The following is a 10822-nucleotide window of genomic DNA, read 5'->3' as shown; positions in this document are numbered from 1 at the left end:
CAGGCCGGCACTAAGGGAAGTGGCTGGGGAGGAAGGAGCTATGGACACGAATGTCTGGGCTCGCAGGAGAGACGACTGGGTCGCAACCAGTGTGCCTTGTGTCGACAAGAGGGACACTGGAAAAATGAGTGCCCAAAGAGGAAAGAAAAGGGGGGTGCCTCTATGATGGCGATGGCGGAGCAGGAATAGGGGTGTCAGTGGAGACGGACCACCCTACCCCTGGAACCCCGAGTAAAGATGCGGGTGGGAAGCTCAGAAATAGATTTTTTTTAGTGGACTCTGGAGCGGCCCGAACTGCCGTACATCGACCCCTTCAGTTGCCAGTAGCAGATTCCCTTACTGTGGTAGGAGCCACAGGCAAAGACACCAAGTGCCCAGTGTATGTCCCAGCGGAATGCGCTTTGGGAAACAGAACTATATCCCACAAGCTGGTATACCTCCCTGAGTGTCCAACACCTCTGCTGGGACGGGATCTGCTTTGTCGCCTCGGTGCCACCCTGCATTTTACTGAGGATGAAATAACCCTTACCTTACCCCCTGAGAATGCATGGATCATGACCCTTGCAGTTGAGCCCTCAGCCATGCAAGCCCCAGAATGGAGCCCATGGGAAGACCAGGTGTACCCCCTTGTGTGGGTATCAGGGATTCCAGGAAAGGCCACCCATCAGACCCCCATTACTATTCAGCTCATACCAGGGAAAGGCCCAGTGCAAGTAAAACAGTATCCAATCAAGAGGGAAGCCAGAGAAGGTTTACAGGAAACTATAGATCGATTCCTAATGTATGGTATTCTCCGGGAATGTCAGTCAGCCTGGAACACTCCCATTCTACCCGTACAGAAGCCTGATGGCACGTATTGGCTGGTACAGGACCTAAGGGCAGTCAATGAACAGGTTAAGACTTTGCACCCTCTTGTCCCTAACCCGTATACCTTATTGGCTTCTATAGGGGAACAGTATAGCCATTTTTCAGTCCTCAATCTGAAAGATGCTTTCTTTACCATCCCAGTTGCCACCCCGTCACAGGAGATCTTCTCCTTTGAGTGGGAGGACCGAAAAAGGGTTAAAAAGCAACTTTGCTGGACAGTGTTGGCCCAGGGATTTAAAAACTCCCCCACCCTCTTTGGCCAAGGTCTGGCCAGGGACCTAGAGGAGTAGGATAATGAGGAGGCCCTCCTTCTGCAGTATGTAGATGATTTGTTAATTGCCACTGTGGGCCAAACCCCCTGCCTTAAAGCCACCATGAGCCTCCTGAATTTTATTGGACTCCAGGGATATCTGGAGCATGGAGTAAGGCTCAAATCGCCCTCCCAGAGGTACGGTACCTCGGGTTTCACATACGGCAAGGGGAGCGTCAGCTTTCAAGCGAAAGAAAGGAAGCTATCTGTCAAGTTCCTACCCCAAGTAATCGTAAGCAGCTCAGGGCATTTCTGGGTATGGCAGGCTTTTGCAGGATATGGATCCCAGAGTTTGGACTCTGGGCTAAACCCCTGTACGACTGTGTAAAAGGAGCAGATCATGACCCCTTCCATTGGACCCCAGAGGCTGACAGGGCATTTAAAATCCTGAAAAGAAAATTGATGGAAGTCCCGGCTCTGGGCCTGCCGGATCTCTCTAAGCCATTTCAGTTGTATGTACATGAACGAGAGGGGGTGGCCCTAGGAGTGCTTACACAGCTGTTAGGAGCATGGAGACGTCCCGTGGCTTATTTTTCTAAGCAACTGGATCAGGTTGCGAAGGGTTGGCCGGCATGTTTACGGGCAGTCGCAGCTACTGCCCTAGTGATTGAGGAAGCCGAGAAGCTAACATTGGGAGGGGTTATGAAAATCTATACTCCCCATATGGTCCGAGCCTTATGGATGCAAAGGAAGGGCTTTGGCTCACCCAGGCTCGGATTGCTCGGTACCAGGCTAAGCTGTTAGAGAACTCTGAAGTCACCTTACAGCCTTGCCCCTCCCTTAACCCAGCCACTCTCTTGCCAGAAACAGAGGAACTAAAACATGACTGTTTAGAGATCATAGATGTCCAGTACTCCAGCCGTCCAGATTTAAAGGATATACCCCTCCCAAATGCAGATTATGAGTGGTACACTGATGGTAACAGTACTGTAATAGATGGGCGGGTTATGCTGTTGTGCCCTCCATGACACTGTGGAAGCTGAAGGTTTGCCTGCTGGGACCTCTGCCCAGCTTGCCGAACTAATAGCCCTGACCCGTGCACTTGAACTGTCAAAAGGAAAGCGGGTCAACATTTTTACTGATTCAAAGTATGCTTTTGGTGTGCTGCATGCTCAGGCTGGCCTATGGAAGCAAAGGGGAATGCTGACAGCCCAAGGCTCCCCAGTCAAGTATGGGCCCCAAATCCTCCAGCTCCCAGAAGCCATACAACTTCCCTTGGAAGTGGCGGTGGTACACTGTAAAGCCCATCAAAGGGAAGATCAAGATGTGGCCAGAGGTAACGCCTGGGCAGATAGAGAGGCTAAGCATGCTGCCACCCTGCCATCCCCTCAGACTGAGAACGCCCATATGCATGTCCTTATCCTATCAGTAGGGGAGCTTCCAACCCCTCAGTACTCTGGGGAGGAGAGACAGCTAACTGACAAACTCAGTCTCCGGGAAAAGGAGGGATGGCTCCATTTCCCGGAAGGGAAGGTCCTCTTACCAAAGGGCCTGATCCGGCCAGTGCTGCAGAAACTGCGTCAAACCACTCATGCTGGCAGGGAAGCACTTATCCAGCTAATGGGAAAATACTTTATCACTTCTGGACTCCGACCCCTGGCTGCCCAGGTACAAGCGGACTGCTTAGTCTGCCAAAAGAATAACCCCCGACCGGGACATCCTGTGCCACCAGCTGCCCTAGAACCCACTCCGGGCCCCGGACAAGTGTGGCAAATAGACTTTACTGAGTTTCCCGAGTTTCCCCGGACCCAAGGGTTCAAATATCTCCTTGTCATAGTGGATCGGTTCAGCGGATGGCCAGAAGCCTTCCCATGCCGTAATTGCACTGCCAAAACAGTGGCCCGCAAGTTTGTTAAGGAGATCAATTCCTCTCTTTGGACTCCCCCTGTGGATGGAATCTGACAACGGGACACATTTCACGACAAAAATCATTCAAAGCGTCTCATATGCCTTACAGATCCCCTGGAAACTCCATACGCCCTGGAGACCGCAAGCCAGTGGTGTAGTGGAGCATACCGATCAGACCCTTAAATGGCATCTCTCAAAAGTGTCCCAAGAAGCCTCACTGCGATGGCCTGATGCTTTGCCCCTCGTCCTACTGTGTATCCGCCTTCTCCCTAAGGGTAGATTAGGGCTTAGTCCCTTTGAAATTATGTTTGGAAGGGCATGGCCTATGAATGGCACCCCGGTTCTGTCAGGGGAATGGGAGCTGGGTAACGGTTTTTTGTCACAGTATATGTGTTCCCTGTCTGCTGTTCTCTTGTCTCTTCACAGGTATACCAAGGATTCCGAGCCTCTCCCCTTGGACTCTCCCGTCCACTCCTTACAGCCCGGTGACTCCGTGCTTGTTCGTACCTGGAAAGACGAGCCTCTCCAGGAAAAGTGGAAAGGACCCTGCTGATCTCCCATACAGCAGCAAAGATCGAGGGACACAAGAACTGGATCCATCACTCTTGTCTGAAGGCAGTAGCCGCCCCCTCGTCAGCAGAACAGTGGACCGTCCAACTTGCTGACTCCTCATCTAGTGACGATCTCGGGCTAAAGCTACTGTTTAAAAGACACAAATAGTGGACACCTTAACGCTAAAATGGGCCCACCCAGGTACTGGAGACCCTGGGTTAAAATGACTCTGGTGATAATTAATTGGGTAACATTGTTATTCTCTGTATTGTTATTTCCAAACCATGCATATCGGGAGCATAACTCCCCTGTTTCGCTTGCGCACCATGTTGCTACTTTAACAAACCAGACTGATTGCTGGGTATGTGCTCCAACTCCACTGTCCCCCAAAACGGGAATGCCCATTGACATGCTGCCCTTGATCCTAGCAGAATTAGCCGCCACCAAAGAGCAGGAAAGAACGGACTCGCCGTTCTGAAATAAGACCTCTTTACAGCAAGCCACCTATCAGGACCAGGAATATTCAGTTGCAGTATTCACTGAGGGAGTGTTATGTTTTACCCGAAACCAATCTGATCACTATGGGCGTCCTGTGGGGAAAAGCTCCTGTGTTATTACACAGTGGGCTGATGGGTATTGGATAAAGACCAAAAGGGGAGGCCAACAGTGTGGGTGTAATGGTTCCTCCCCTTTTAGGGAAACTCTTACAAATAATCTTACCACAAAGGAAAGGAAATATAATTATAAAAGGAAATATAACTTGCCGTCCAGTTAATATTGCCAATGTAGCAAGCCAATGGTGGGTTTGTAGTGGTCCCTATGGCGAGTGTAATTTGAACGGCGCAATTAGAAATGCCCCCACTTGTACCCGATCAGGAGGATGGGATGCCCCCTTAGGGGCATATGAACTGTTTGGAAAAGCAGCTTTAAATATCCCAGGAATCCTCTTAGGAAACAGTCCTTACTGGGCCCTACAGGGTCACTTTTTTGTATGTGGCCGAAAGGCTTACAAGGTGCTACCAGCCAACTGGACAGGTAGCTGTTATATAGCTCATGGAGTTCCTCATCTTTCCATAACTGCCACACTGCCCAAAGGAAAGATTAGAAATGCCCGAGACACCTCTGTTGAGTCACGAGAAAAGACCCTGCGGTGACTGACTACGGCATTGGAGGGCAATATGAAGAATTCCCTTACAACCGAGAAGCTTGTAGGGTGCTCTGTACTGGGAATAGCGCCACTGTTTACCGGGCCAGCCATGGCATGCATAGGCCGCTATACTGTAAGGCTGCAAATGGTACTTGAGAAAGTGGCCTTAGAGTTAGAGGACTCGGTTAGTGATTTAGGGTCAGCAGAAAAACATTAAATAAAGAGGTACAGCAGCTCAGGACGTTTTCCCTCCAAAACAGGCAGGCTTTGGACTATCTCTTGGCATCCCAAGGAGGGGTTTGTGCCCTCGTCGGGCCCCGATGTTGTGGAAATGTAAATGAGAGCAGTTATGAAATCTATGAAAAGGTGGTACAGGCTGAGGCCCATGCCCGAGCCGAAGCACAGGTTGCCTATACTGCCCCAGAGAGCGATTGGTTGCAAACCTTGTTTTCAGGCTGGGGTTTGTCGTTTTGGCTTGGTGGTTTATTTAGCCTGTTATTGAAACTTCTCTTTCCTGTATTGCTTGTATTACTGGTATTATGCTGTGCAGTATCATGTGTCAGGGCCCTTTTGCAAAAGTTAATAAGTCATTCTCTTCAGGGCTATCACAAAGTGCTTATGCAAAGTCCTATTGTAAAGACATAAGTAGCCCAAGTGAGAAAACTCAGAGCCAAGGTTGTTGAGTGTTCTCAAAGGAGGGAGTTGTTGGGGACACTGGGGCATGGCCACTAGGTAACTCGAGGGGATGGAAGATCACGAGTGTCGATGAAACCCCTTCGCACTAGGCCCAAGTGTCCTTGGCCCCCACCCTTGCCTGGAGGCACTCACAGCAGTTATGCTGGGGATCTGCAACAATATGTTGCAGAGTCAGACTGCCTGAAACCGAGCAAGGCCGAACAGGGCAGATATGAAAGAACAATGCTGAATAAAGCAGCTTTATGTATGGTTTAACAAATGATACAGAGAACAAGGGAACTAGCTGGGAACTGAATTGGCTGGCTATATGGATACTTAGGGCAGCTTGCTATTGGATAAGCATGCTGGGAAAAAGGATGTCTAAAAGCCTGTGTAACTTCCTGCTCTGTGTGCAGGATTTGAGATTTTATTCTCCCCGTACCTTTTTGCAGCTGCAAATAAACTTTTCTGCTTCTCCACCCCGTTGTGATTATTGGGTGTAGCACACCGGGTCGCGAACCAACCTCAGCTGTTGTTTAGCCTCTCGGCACCGGGTGCCGGCAACAGTGTTGTGAAGCCCAGTACTATAATGGGGTTCAAAAGGGAGCTAGATAGATTGATGGAAGATAGGTCCATCAGTGGCTATTAGCCAGGATGGGCAGGAATGGTGTCCCTAACCTCTGTTTGCCAGAAGCTGGGATTGGGTGACAGGGCATAGATCACTTGATGATAACCTGTCTGTTCATTCCCTTTGGGGCACCTGCCATTGGCCACTGTCAGAGGACAGGATACTGGGGTTGATGGACCTTTGGTCTGACCCAGTGTGGCCGTTCTTATGAGAGGAAAATTCTGCGCCTTAATGATGCATTTCCCATAATTTGCACTACACTGGTGGCAAGCTGAAGACTGAGAAGGTGTGCTTAAGAGTTCTTGCTGCTTGCATGTTCCTCAGTGTGGCCTGCCTTTGGAATATCTAAGAGTATGTCTACACAGCAACTTCACACCTGCAGCTGGCCCGTGCCAGGTGACTCGGGCTTGCGGGGCTGGGGCTGTTTCACTTCTGTGTGTAGATATCTGGGCTCAGGCTGGAACCAGGGCTATTGGACCAGCGAGGTCCCAGAGCTTGGGCTCCAGAACGAACCCCGGAAGTCTGCACAACAGAGTAGAAATAGCCTCACCGCAGCCTGAGCCATCGGCGCTAACTCTGTGGGTGCTCCGGGACTGGAGCACTCTCTGAGAAAAAATGGTGGATGCTAAGCACCCACCGGCAGCCCCTCTATCAGCTCCTCCCCAAACCCCCAGCGCCTCCCGCCTGCCGGCGAGCCCTGCGGATCAGCACTTCCCCCTCCTACCCTGCACCTCCCGCCCACTGCAGTCAGCTCTTTTGTGGCGTGCAAGAGATTGGAAGGGAGGGGGAGGAGCAAGGATGCAGTATGCTTGGGGGAGGAGGCAGGGCTGGGTGGGAAGAGGTGGGGCAGAGGTGGAGTGGGGACAGGAAGAGGCGGGGTCTGGGTGGGGCCTTGGGGGAAGGGGTGGAGTGTGGGCAGGGCCTGGGGCGGAGCTGGGGGGTCGAACACCTCTCAGCACTTTGAAAAGTCGGGGTCTGTGTTTTGAGCCCTGTAAGTCCAAGTCAGCCAGCTGTGGGTTTTTCTTTGCCGTGTAGACATACCCTAATTGAATGAGGAGCTCATGCTGGAGGATGATAATAATTTCATGGCTATTGTTGAGGGCGGTGATAATGAACATGCTGTAGATTTAAACAGGTAAGGACATGAGTTCCAGGCTTGCATTGTGGAGACTATTCTACTTGACTATATTTAGTCTTTTGAATGAGTGTCTTGACAAACCTGGAGGGACATTGGCTTACTGAACCCAAACCACTATCATTTCTTGGTCCTGGGGGGAAATGGAATAACATTTCTCTTCTAGGTACCAAAAAAAAATAATACAAATAAAACAGGTCTGCCATCCTTACTAATGTTGAATAACACATCCGAGACAAAAAGAGAGGATATAATGAAATCCACGTTCTTCCCCCCTCAAGCATCACAAGCCAAAAGCAATGGGGTTCATTGAAATAAAGGTTGGTCCTCCAATCCCAGAGTCAGTCCAGCAGGAGTGTAGGCCGGTAGCAATATTCGTGTCATCACCATGCAGCTTAGTTTTTCTAATGATGGGCCTAGAACCCTAGATCCACAATCATGATTGCTGATCTGGCCTCTGCTGGTGGAATATTTAATTTGATTTGAGATCTTTACTTCACTGATTGTAGCTTTTCCCTTATGGCTTGGTTTCTGTATGTGCTGGGGCTGTGAAGATATCAAATATTTGAGTATGTTTTGTGCTGTGTGCATGCTGTATTTAACTACATTAAACCTTCTTGTATCACTGTGCACAATGTAATTCTAGTATCCTCACTGGATTAAAATATGCTGCATAACCTTCTGTGTTGTATCACATATTTGTGTTGTAGCACATAATTTTGTTGGGACAAAATGCACAACTAGTAGAATGTAGACATCCATGTAAATCCGGAGATCTCTCTGCCTAGCTCTGTCTTTTTCACACTGTCTACAGATCCAGAGGAGGAAGGAAGCTGGAGACCCCTTGGGAAGAGGAAAGAGAGGCTCGTGGAGTGAGAGCCCCGGTGATTGGTTGGGAAGCGGTAGGTGAAGTAGTGGGGGAGGAAGGATGAGCTGCGAGCAACCCACCAAAGAGGAAGTGATGGGGGCTGGGTGGGGGAGGCAGACCATCTGCAGAACAAGGAGAAAGAAGCGGTCTTCAGGTAGAAGAGAGTGAAAGGGGAGGGTAGGTGGTGGGCAAGAGCCTACAATAGTATATATAGAGGTGGGGATTGTCTGTGGGATGGGGGAGCAGAGAGTGACACTGGTACGGTTTTATTTTAAAAGTGCTTGTTCTATTTTAATAGCTGTGATCTCTGGGCATTGATAGCCAGTTTCAGATCTTTGTTCTGAGGGCCATGCAGGGAATTTTTCAGTCATTCTGAAAAGCTGATTGCTGTTGCAGAGAGCTGGGAAGAAATGCAAACCTTGTTTATGTTAAAATTGTAAATAGACCACTAATTTACAAGACTCTAGTTACCTAAAAATAAAGTTTGAAAGTCAGTAATTAGAGCAGGGGTTCTCAACCTTTTTCTTGCTGAGGCCCCCCTCAGCATGGTGTAAAAACACCAGGGCCCAGTGGGGGCAGGAGGGGAACTCAGGGTTCCGGGCCGGCGGGGGGACCCTTGGGCATAGGCATAGATTTACTTCTATTTGCGGAAGTGCTGGGGCTTGGGGCACCAGGTTTCAGCCACGGGGCTCCACAGCCCCCCTGAAAGGGCTCACGGACCCCCCAGGGGGTCTGTGGACCCCAGTTGAGAACCACTGATCTCGAGTATATTGCAGCTTAGAAAACCCTGATCTGCAGAAAGTCTGGAAAATCTCAGTCAAGTTACCAACTCTAAATTCATCTTTGCCTTTGTTATCATCTTTATTTATTCTCCACTTACTACTGGGCAAACCCCCACTACTTGCTATAAAAACGACAGACAAACAATCCCAGGCACTTCTCTTGCTTCCCCTGTGAATCTCATTCTCTGCACCTGAGACGACAAAAGGAAACAGCTGTTGGACTCAGGGGAAGGAGTCTTGACCTGATAGTCTGGTCAGTAATCTGCTAAAGCATGTGGTGAGAAAGTTTGCTTTGCAACTAAAATAGTGTCTTAAGTAGATATTAGTACGTGTTTTAAATTTTTATTTGTTTTATAACCATTTCTGACTTTTATGCCTCATTACTTGAACTCACTTAAAATACATCTCTTTGTAGTTAATAAACTTGTTTTACTGTTGACTCTTACGCAGTGTGTTTAAGTTGAAGTGTCTGGGTAACTATTTAAGGTAAGGAGTTGGCATGTTATTCCATTAAAGGTGTAATGGACTTAATATATTTGTACGGTCCAGGAAAGGGCTGGGCAGTATGGGACATACATTTGTGGGGGAAGATACGGGGCTGGTGGTGTGTTGGGATCTCCCTGCAATATAACCAAAACCACTGCTTAATTTGTAATGGTAGAGGTGCTGGGGCTCACGCATCATGCAAGCAGCCGTGTAATGCTCCACAGACATTCCTCTGGCGTGACGTGGAGGCGGAGGGTTGTGCTGCTGCTTGCATCTCTTGTGTGCACAAAAGAACTGATGCGGTAAGTCCAGAGGCGATGGGGCTATGAACTGCCAAGTCCAGAGGCGCCGGAGCTCAGACCCGGCACAAATTAAGCACTAACCGATACTGGTGAGAGCCCAGTGTAGCTAGCAGGCTGCGGTTACATGCAGACACTCAAGGTGTGGCTTGCATGCTGGGAGACTGTGAGTGGCCCAGGTAGGAGCTGCTACAGCAAGGCGTCATACGGCACCCAAAATTGCAGGGCAGGGATGACACAACCCCCACTAGTCTGGATTGTGCCATGGTATATCACAACTGGACATAGTAAAATTGATTTCTGACCTGTATCTGCAGTGTGGTGTCTCTGAAGAATACTGGTGAAGGGGCTTGATTGGATTCTGTTGAGTCCGCTGTGGACAGTGACAGATTCTTTTGTGGAAGGTTAATACACCTCTACCCTGATATAATGCGACCCGATATAACACAAATTCGGATATAACGCGGTAAAGCAGTGCCTTGGGGGGGTGGGGCTGCATGCTCCGCTGGATCAAAGCAAGTTTGATATAACACGGTTTCATCTATAACGCGGTAAGATTTTTTGGCTCCCAAGCACAGAGTTATATCGGGGTAGAGGTGTATTAGATACTGGGGTATCCAGCCTTTACAGTGAAGGCTGTCTTTTTGGTTTTACCTAAAACCCTAACTTGGCTATCAGTATTAGGCTTAGACGAAAAAGTTAGCGACAATCTTTACTCTGAAGAGATCCCAGTCTCTCTGTTTTAAAACCACTGTAAGCCTGAGAAGCAGTTAGCCCATCTCCCTTTAGTCCTCTCTCTTTCCTGTTATTGTGGCGACTCATCCAGTTTTACAACTTCTAGTTCGCACACAAACAGCAGCATGATTCTACATCAGCAACTCCCCAGGGTGCTTAACAGATACCTTTACCTTAGGTAAAAAGAACAGGAGTACTTGTGGCACCTTAGAGACTAACAAATTTATTTGAGCATAAGCTGTAGCTCACAAAAGCTTATGCTCAAATAAATGTGTTAGTCTCTAAGGTGCCACAAGTCCTCCTGTTCTTTTTGCGAATACAGACTAACACGGCTGCTACTCTGAAATCTGTCTTTACCTTTGGTGGAAACTTAACAGCCAGTGGGTTAGGTGGAAGAGTATTCCATTCCACATGGAGGCTGAGGGGCTGAATAAGCACAATTTGTTTCTCACCCTTATCCCACTAGGAGTTTCTCCCATTACAATTCACG

Source organism: Caretta caretta, chromosome 3 (genome assembly GCF_965140235.1).
Source record: "Caretta caretta isolate rCarCar2 chromosome 3, rCarCar1.hap1, whole genome shotgun sequence".
Classification (NCBI taxonomy): Eukaryota; Metazoa; Chordata; order Testudines; family Cheloniidae; genus Caretta; species Caretta caretta.
The sequence above is the reverse complement of the archived record's forward strand: the minus strand, read 5'-3'. Positions refer to the sequence as shown.